Below are 8,319 nucleotides of genomic sequence, written 5' to 3'. Positions count from 1 at the left end.
AACAAAAAGCCACTGTTGACCAATTGTTTCCTACATATACATCTACTGTATATTATTATACTTCTTCTCAGAAGCAAAACATACTTGTCCTCCTGACAGTGGATTCTAGTATCGGTTCATTTTTTACATCAGGAAGGCAACTGCAAGTGTTGGGCCCAAAACGATTTCTGGTTACGCTGAAAAGACCACTGAGTCTGCTTCTACTCACACTGAACATACGCGAGTTTATGCAGTATGTTGAAAAGCACCTCTTTAAATTATCAATACAACCTAGCACAGATTCCAATTCTTTCTACTGCACCCTCAAGGAATTCAAATCATTATTGGTGCAATTAATAAAGAGAAAATGCGACTCGATGGCTGGACGTTTGCTTTGCAAGAGGAGCTGGTATCTCCGATTTCACTTCTTTGTTGTATGGAACTGCACAGACAGCATGATACCTGAGCAAATAAATCAACTACCATGACAGGAAGGGCTTGTTAATCCATCGTCTTTGCTTCATTGTGTGCAAAGAATGCTACTGCCCCCTGATCTTCCTGCATTTCTCTCCTCTTAAAAAATCAGTTTGATCCTTTCTGAAATAATCAGAGAAGAAATGAGGCAGAAAGTATCTCTTTATCATGGTTCCCCCTCAAGACGGATAGAAAAGGATGTAATCAGACTCAGTTCTTTGGGATATCTGATGTCAATCCGTAGACTTCTCCAATAGCTTGTGCATCTATTTTTTTCTATAATGTTGACATCAAACAACAACCAAAAATCATGGCTCAACTATTGCAATATAATGACGTCGAGTAGGACTGCTTCCACAGCAAACCACAACAGCAACGAGGTCGTAAATTCTGTCAGGGCTGGTGGCATCACCTGAAGTGTTACACAGAGGAAGTTCTAAAGGAAAGGCTACCCAGTAAGAAAGTTTTGTGTATCGGTCTTCACCTTTCAGTCTCTCCAGGTGCAGACTTAGAATCATGGGCAGTTTTTTAACTTTCACCCACCTGTGTGCTTCCTGTTTGCTGTGACACTCCTCACAGTAATATTTGTATTCACTGCATAGAGTTTCTGTGTTGCTAAAATCCCTTAGGCAGTGAGTAATTGATGTGTTTTGCTCCACATCAACTGAAAGGTCTAAAAAAATCTTCACCTTTACTACTTATAGTTTCACAAGCAAGACATCTGGATTCATTAGTTAATATTCCCTGAAAAAATCTCATGAACCCACCTTGGGTCTGGTTTGCAGTTATTATTTTCACTATCAATATTATCATTAGGCAAGCGACCACTTTGTTTTTCCTGCTTTCTCTCTTCCTGTAAAATACCCAGCAGTTGTATTAAGTAGGTGATTTAAGAGCTCAAGAGCATCTTGTTGCATGTAGTTAACAAAAAGCTCATTTTCTTTCCGTAACCTTGTCATGAACTTCATAGGAGGTATTACTCCAGCCTTTTCTTCTGAGTGGCTTTACTATGGAAGAGATCCGCTAATCACGCAAGAAAGCTCCCCTTCTTCCTAAATTGACTCTTGCATGCTAGAACTTTTTCCCAAAATGGACAACAAAAATAAAGTGCTCGAAGAACTGAATTGCAGTAGCAGGTATTTCCAAAACTGACTAATCCGAAATAGTGCTCATTGACTGGAAAATGCTCTGGACTAATCTCTTTCTTTAATGCCAAAGCATTGGCACCCATGATGCAGATGGAGGCGAATGTGGAAACTGTCATTAGGTTTTCCATCTGCCCAGCACCATCTGCCACTGAATCACAGCTGCGGTGGCAGTGGGCAGGGGATGAGAGGAACCGGACTGCCCGCTCACACAGCAGCCCATGGGTGGACCCCGAACTGCCACAGACCCACATACCAGGCCTTCTGGGCTGCCACTTTAGAAAAGTCTTTAAATCATCTACTTTAAATACATTCAAAGACTCAAAGGAGTATGTGCCTAAAGAAGTAAAGTATGAGAACAATGTTTCACCAGATAGAAAACATGAAGAGATAAAGAGACAGAAATATTGAAAAGGAACATAAGAGAAATTCTGAAGTTGAAAAGTGTAATAAATGAAAAATTCACTACAGGTCTCAGCAGCAGATTTGAGAGACATAAGAAAAAATTAGCAAACCTCAAAACTGATAAACTGAGAAATAAAATTGGTCAATTGAGATTATCCAGACTAAGGAACAAAAAGAAAAAGAATGAAGAAAAATGGCAAAGCCTCAGAGACCTGTGAGAAATTATTGAGAGTACCAATATACGCATAATGACAGACCAAGAAGGAGAGAAGAGAAAAGGCCAGACCAATATTTGAAGAAGTAATAGCTGAAAGCTTCCAAAAATTTGAGGAAAAACACTACTTTATGCATCTAAGTAGGTCCCTGAACTTTAAGTAGAATAAACTAAAAGAGAGTTATACCTCAATACATTACGATCAATCCCTTAAAGAATGAAGACAAATAATCTTGATATCTGCAAGTGAGAAGTGATTTATCACATACAATGGCTTCTCAATAAAATTGACAGGTCATTTCTTATCAGAGACCAAAGAAAACATAAGGTAGTGGTATGACATATTAAAAATAATGAAAGTAAAAACTGTCAATCGAGGATTCTGTATACAGCAATACTATCCTTCAAAAATAAAGGGGAAATTAGATATTTCCAGATTTTAAAAAAACTAAGAGAATTCGTTGCTAGCACACCTGTACTAAAAGAAATACTAAAGGAGGTCTTTTAGCCCAAAATTTAAAAATATTTGGCAGTAACTCAGACCTACCTGAAGAAATTGAGTGCTGGTAAAGGTAGCTACATAGATAAATATAAAAGACAGCATAAATGTATTTTTGTTTGTAATTTTTTTTTCTTCTATCTGATTTAAAAAACAATGACGTAAGGGCCAGCCTGTGGCTCACTCGGGAGAGTGCAGTGCTGATAACACCAAGGCCATGGGTTTGGAGCCTATATAGAGATGGCCGGTTGCTCACTTGGGAGAGCGTGGTACTGACAACACCAAGTCAAGGGTTAAGATCCCCTTACTGGTCATCTTTAAAAAAAAAAATGACATAAACCAATAATTATAAGTCTGTGTTAAAGGGTATGCAATCTAATTTGTAAAAATAACAGCATAAAGGAGGAAGAGACAGAGTTGTATAGAAGCAAAATTTTTGATACTACTATAATGAAATTGGTATTATATTGAACCAGATTGTTATAAATTAAAATGTTGATTGTAATACAAAGGGCAACCACTAATAAAATAACTATGAATATATATGGTAAAAGAAATTGAGACATAACTAAAATGGTACACTATAAAATATCTATATAACACAAAAGCATGCAGTACTCAAGGAACTGGGGAACACAACAGACATAATATATATAAAAACAAATAGCACAATGGAAGAAATAAATTCTGTTTTATCAGTCATTTTATTAAATATAAATGGATTAAACTATCAAATTAAAAGGAGGAGATTGGCAGAATAAGTTTTTTAAAAAAAACATGAGACCACTATATGCTGTTTACAAAAGACACACTTTAGATTCAAGACACGAACAAGTGAAACATTAAAGGATGGAAAAAGACACACCATGCAAGTAGTAACCATAAGAGCTGAAGTGGCTATGCTAATACCAGACAAAGTAGACAAAAGACAGACATTGGTATAGGACAAAGAAGGATACTTTATAATTATAAAATTGTCAGTCAATCAAGAAGATATAACATGCACCCAACAATACAGCCCCAACATACATGAAGCAAAAATGAATAAAATTGAAGGGATAAATAGACAATGCAAACTTAAATGGTTGGACAGTTCAATAAATAAATAGAGAATTGAAAAACAATCTTCTGAGTGGTGTGAGCTGTCAAATGTAGGTCTAGAGTAAAAAAGGAAGGAAATAAAAACCTGTCAGAAATAATGGAATCACAGTAACCCTGACTGGGGAAGCAGTGGAACAGAGCCAATGTCCAGGCAGCCGGGAAGCCCTGGACTATTTCCCTTAGGATCTCTTCCTCTCCAATATCTCCTGATGTCTGATCTGATCCTTCCCTCCAACTCCAATGTGAACAGATGTCACTTTCCTCCCTTCTCCCACACTCTCCTCCAGCCCAGTGGCTTCTCCCACTTTCTCATCAACCAACTCAGTCCCCCCAAAAATGCTTAAATGACAGTTGTGCAGAGCTCAGAGCTGGGAAATGCTAAGACTCCCCCCCACTGCCAAATGCCAACTTAGGGCAAAGAAGCAGGAAAGGCTGAGCTACCTTTACACACCACAGTGGCTATCCCATGGCACATTTGAGAGAATCCCAAAGAGAAAGTGAAATTAATTTAAAATAAAAATCTCTATCATGAAAAATATTTCATATACAACTGAAAAAGTTCTTCAATTCAAAACAAAATGACTTTGGCCCTTACTCTAAAAATAAATATTTAAATCATAATGGATGAAATAGAGTCACAGAAAAAGTGTACACATCGGATCCACTAGGAGAGTGGGTGTATATGAGGGTAGTTTCAGGCACACAAAAGTTATTTGATACACTTTGGGTCCCTGGTTGATGATGATTATTCTCTTTTTTTTTTTTTCTCTGTGGACTTCTTTTTTTTTTTTTTTAAAGATGACTGGTAAGGGGATCTTAACCCTTGATTTGGTTTTGTCAGCACCACGCTCAGCCACTGAGCTAACCGGCCATCCCTATATAGGATCCGAACCCGTGGCCTTGGTGTTGTCAGCACCGCACTCTCCCGAGTGAGCCACGGGGCCGGCCCGATGATGATTATTCTCACCTGTACACAGTGAGTGGCCTCACTGTCCTGGAGAAAAAGGTCCTCGTGAATATACAGTGTGTCTTCGGGAAACTGATTTTCTCATGCATTTTGGGGAACTGAGGGCTTTTTTCCTCCTCCAGGAGGGCACACCAGATTTTCTATTTTCCAGATTTTCTTCTCTAGCTCTTTAATATTACTTAAGAAGGATGACCATAAAAGACATCAGTAATTAGTAAACGCTAGCAAATGATCCCTCTAACACAAAACTGGACCATGGGACTATTTTATCAATGTTATTAAATCTGAATTATCAAATTTTTTAAAACAGTATTATAATAGCAAAAGCTGACTGAAGAATTATAGCTCATTTTGGGCCGGCCCGGTGGTGCACTAGAGAGTGCACCGCTTGGGAGCGCGGCGCTCCCGCCGAGTGTTCGGATCCCATGTGGAGACCAGTTCCGCTCACTGGCTGAGTGCTGTGCGGATGCAACACTGAGGGTTGCAATCCCGTTGCCGGTCAGTAAAAAAAAAAAGACAAAAAGGAAAAAAAAAAGAAAAGAATTACAGCTCATTTCATAGGTAACTGGAAAAGTGGAACAAAAGTATAAATGTTTTTCTTAATCTGTATGACATACCTCACTGTTTCAAGTGAAAATTGTGGATTCACATGTTCAAAGCAAACAAAGAAAATAATCATGGCTGGTTAGAGAGCAGTATTATAAAACCAAGGGCAAGGGTTCAGATCTCCACACCGGCCAGCCACAAAAAGGAAGGAAGAAGGAAGGAAGGAAGGAAGGAGGGAGGGAGGGAGGGAGGGAGGAAGGAAGGAAGGAAGGAAGGAGGGAGGGAGGGAGGGAGGGAGGAAGGAAGGAAGGAAGGAAGGAGGGAGGGAGGGAGGGAGGGAGGAAGGAAGGAAGGAAGGAAGGAGGGAGGGAGGGAGGGAGGGAGGAAGGAAGGAAGGAAGGAAGGAGGGAGGGAGGGAGGGAGGGAGGAAGGAAGGAAGGAAGGAAGGAGGGAGGGAGGGAGGGAGGGAGGAAGGAAGGAAGGAAGGAAGGAAGGAAGGAAGGAAGGAAGGAAGGAAGGAAGGAAGGGAATCGTGTATATTTTAAACTTTAACTCGGGGTCTGTCACTGAGCATCTCTTGTGCTGTGCTCATTCACACACTACAGAATGATGACTCCTCTTTGGCAGAGCTACCAATTATATCTAAATTAAACTTCCTAATCAAATGATTGGATTATGTGTAGGCTCCTTTAATAAAATACAGCAGTGCCAAGAAATAAATGGTGGTAGTGTATTATTAGTAGTGTCATTATCTTACTGCAGTAACCACCAGCTTAAAAAAAAAAATGTCAAAACCGTTTTCATTCTTTGTCTCTTTTATAGAAATATCTCTGAAAAAATACATCCTGTGAAGTAGCACTTTAAACAAATTGGAGATATTGGTTTATTATTTCCATTAATAAAATAATATCTTGTAATTATTTTATTAAAATGTATCAAGCCTCCATAAAATATCTGCAAGGAACTAGAAGCATTTTTAGGTGGCTTGGCATTACTACCGTCATTATTAGGAGGGACAGTCACATTACATCCAGGGCCACGTGGGGACGCTAATACCCTGTGACTTCATCACCGAAAAGTGAGCTCAGAGCAGCCAAACCCGAGACTGGTATCTGAGAGTCTGATATGAACCAAGACCCCCACAGAAGACACAGACATCTGCTGGTGCCCCGCAGGGGACCAAGTGAAGAGGACACCACGGTCATCAGAACGGAGAGATAAGCCAGAGAAAAGCTGGCTGCCTACCTGTCCTTTTCACAGAAATACATCTTTAGAAAATACATCAGATGAATTACTATAATTTCTGACTGTTGGGGCATTATTATTATTACTGTTTAATTACTCATGAATGCATTAATCATTCCAATTTGGCTTCTTGTCCATCGCTAAAATCCTTAAGAATAAAATTTCTGCCCAGATAAGAATTTGAAGTCTGAAAAGTCTTTATTACTAAAAATATTTTAGATGGAACAGCAGAATTGTTCCAAAACAAAAATGTAAAGGCACTTTCGCTGCCTGGCTCTCTCTACTGAGAACTAGAAGGAATTTAAAAGAGTACAGTTACTGTTAATGTTTTCACTGTAAGACAATTTGAGGGATTTACTTTATTATGATAAACTTGACATCACCTCAGCTCCTTGTTTCAATCACAGAAATTCCTCAAAATAAAATACCTGCCATGGATTAAAAACTCATTATTATATTATTATTGTTACTATTTCCTTTAAAGGGAGAGGGGGGTGCTTTGTACAATCCTTACAATTTTTTCCTGTTCAAAATTATTTCAAAATAAAAAGTTTTTTTAATGAATAGATTACCCCATTCTTGAACTACGGTTAAATAAAATGCCTACCAGTAGTAGTTAATCCTTTAATATAATAAGGGATAATATTGTCATTATTATTAAATAGAGTTAATCTCAACCAGTGAAAGCTGTAAACGGCCTGTTAGGCAGAATCCAGGATCCCAGCAACTAGGAAGGAAACAGCCAGGTAATGCCCATAGTCACTATTGTATGATGTCCACTCAGTAGCAACAGTAAATGGATCCCCCTGTGGAATTATTTATCACCTAACCATGAATTGGCTACAAATAATCTAGTCATAAAATTAGTCTTTTTAATTTACATATACTTGGTGGCTCTGCCAAAGAGAGGTCATCATTCTCTAGGGTGCAAATGAGCACTGCATGAAGAGCTGCTGGTGACAGACCCTGAGTTAGAATTCAAAATATGTATGATCTTTTTTTTTCTTTATAAGCTGGGGCATGTGAATCCACACATTATCACATGAAACAGTTATGCACGTTATACAGAAATTAAGAAACGCATTTATATTTTTGTTCCTCTTCCCTGGTTCTCTATGAAATAAGCAGGAATGGAATTCTAATATCTACTTTTCATATATATTGTTCTAAATTGATCATTCAGATTTAATAGCACCAATAACAAAACAGTCCAATGTTCCAGTTTTATGCTAGAACATAAAACATCCATCATCATTTATTAATTACTAATGCCTTTCCTTGTCATTCTTCCCCTTCAGTAAAATTAAAGAACTAGAGAAGGAAATCTGGGAAATCAAATGTGTGCTTTCTTAGAGGAGAACAAAGCCTTCAGACCCCACAAAAGTATGGGCAACATTAATTTCATGAAGATGCACAGTAACCCATGAAATTCTATCTCTAGGAGAGTCAGCCCAGTGTGCACAGGTAAGAATGACTCACATAGTCAACCTGCTTGTCAAATGAATGTGATCACAAACACACACACACACACACAATTCCATCAGATCCAATGCCCATAGTGTCATATTACTCTGTTTCATCATGCATGGTTGAAACATTTATTTTTAGGCTAAAAGCAAAAATCACCTTGTTTGGAATCAACTACTTTTTTAGTACTGTGAATGCTTCATGAAAAATGTTTCTCATGGGCCGGCCTGTGGCTCACTCGGTAGAGTGCGGTGCTGATAACACCAAGGCCGCGGGT

General features: G+C 38.5%; 1 pseudogene; it reads right to left on the bottom strand.

Annotated features, from left to right (window-relative positions):
• Positions 1-632: 632 nt before the first annotated feature.
• LOC103593383 lies at positions 633-1,729 on the bottom strand (annotated as a pseudogene).
• Between the last annotated feature and the right edge of the window lie 6,590 nt (positions 1,730-8,319).

Source organism: Galeopterus variegatus, unplaced genomic scaffold (genome assembly GCF_000696425.1).
Source record: "Galeopterus variegatus unplaced genomic scaffold, G_variegatus-3.0.2 Scaffold1334, whole genome shotgun sequence".
Lineage (NCBI taxonomy): Eukaryota > Metazoa > Chordata > Mammalia > Dermoptera > Cynocephalidae > Galeopterus > Galeopterus variegatus.
This window is presented reverse-complemented; position numbering and strand designations above follow the sequence as displayed.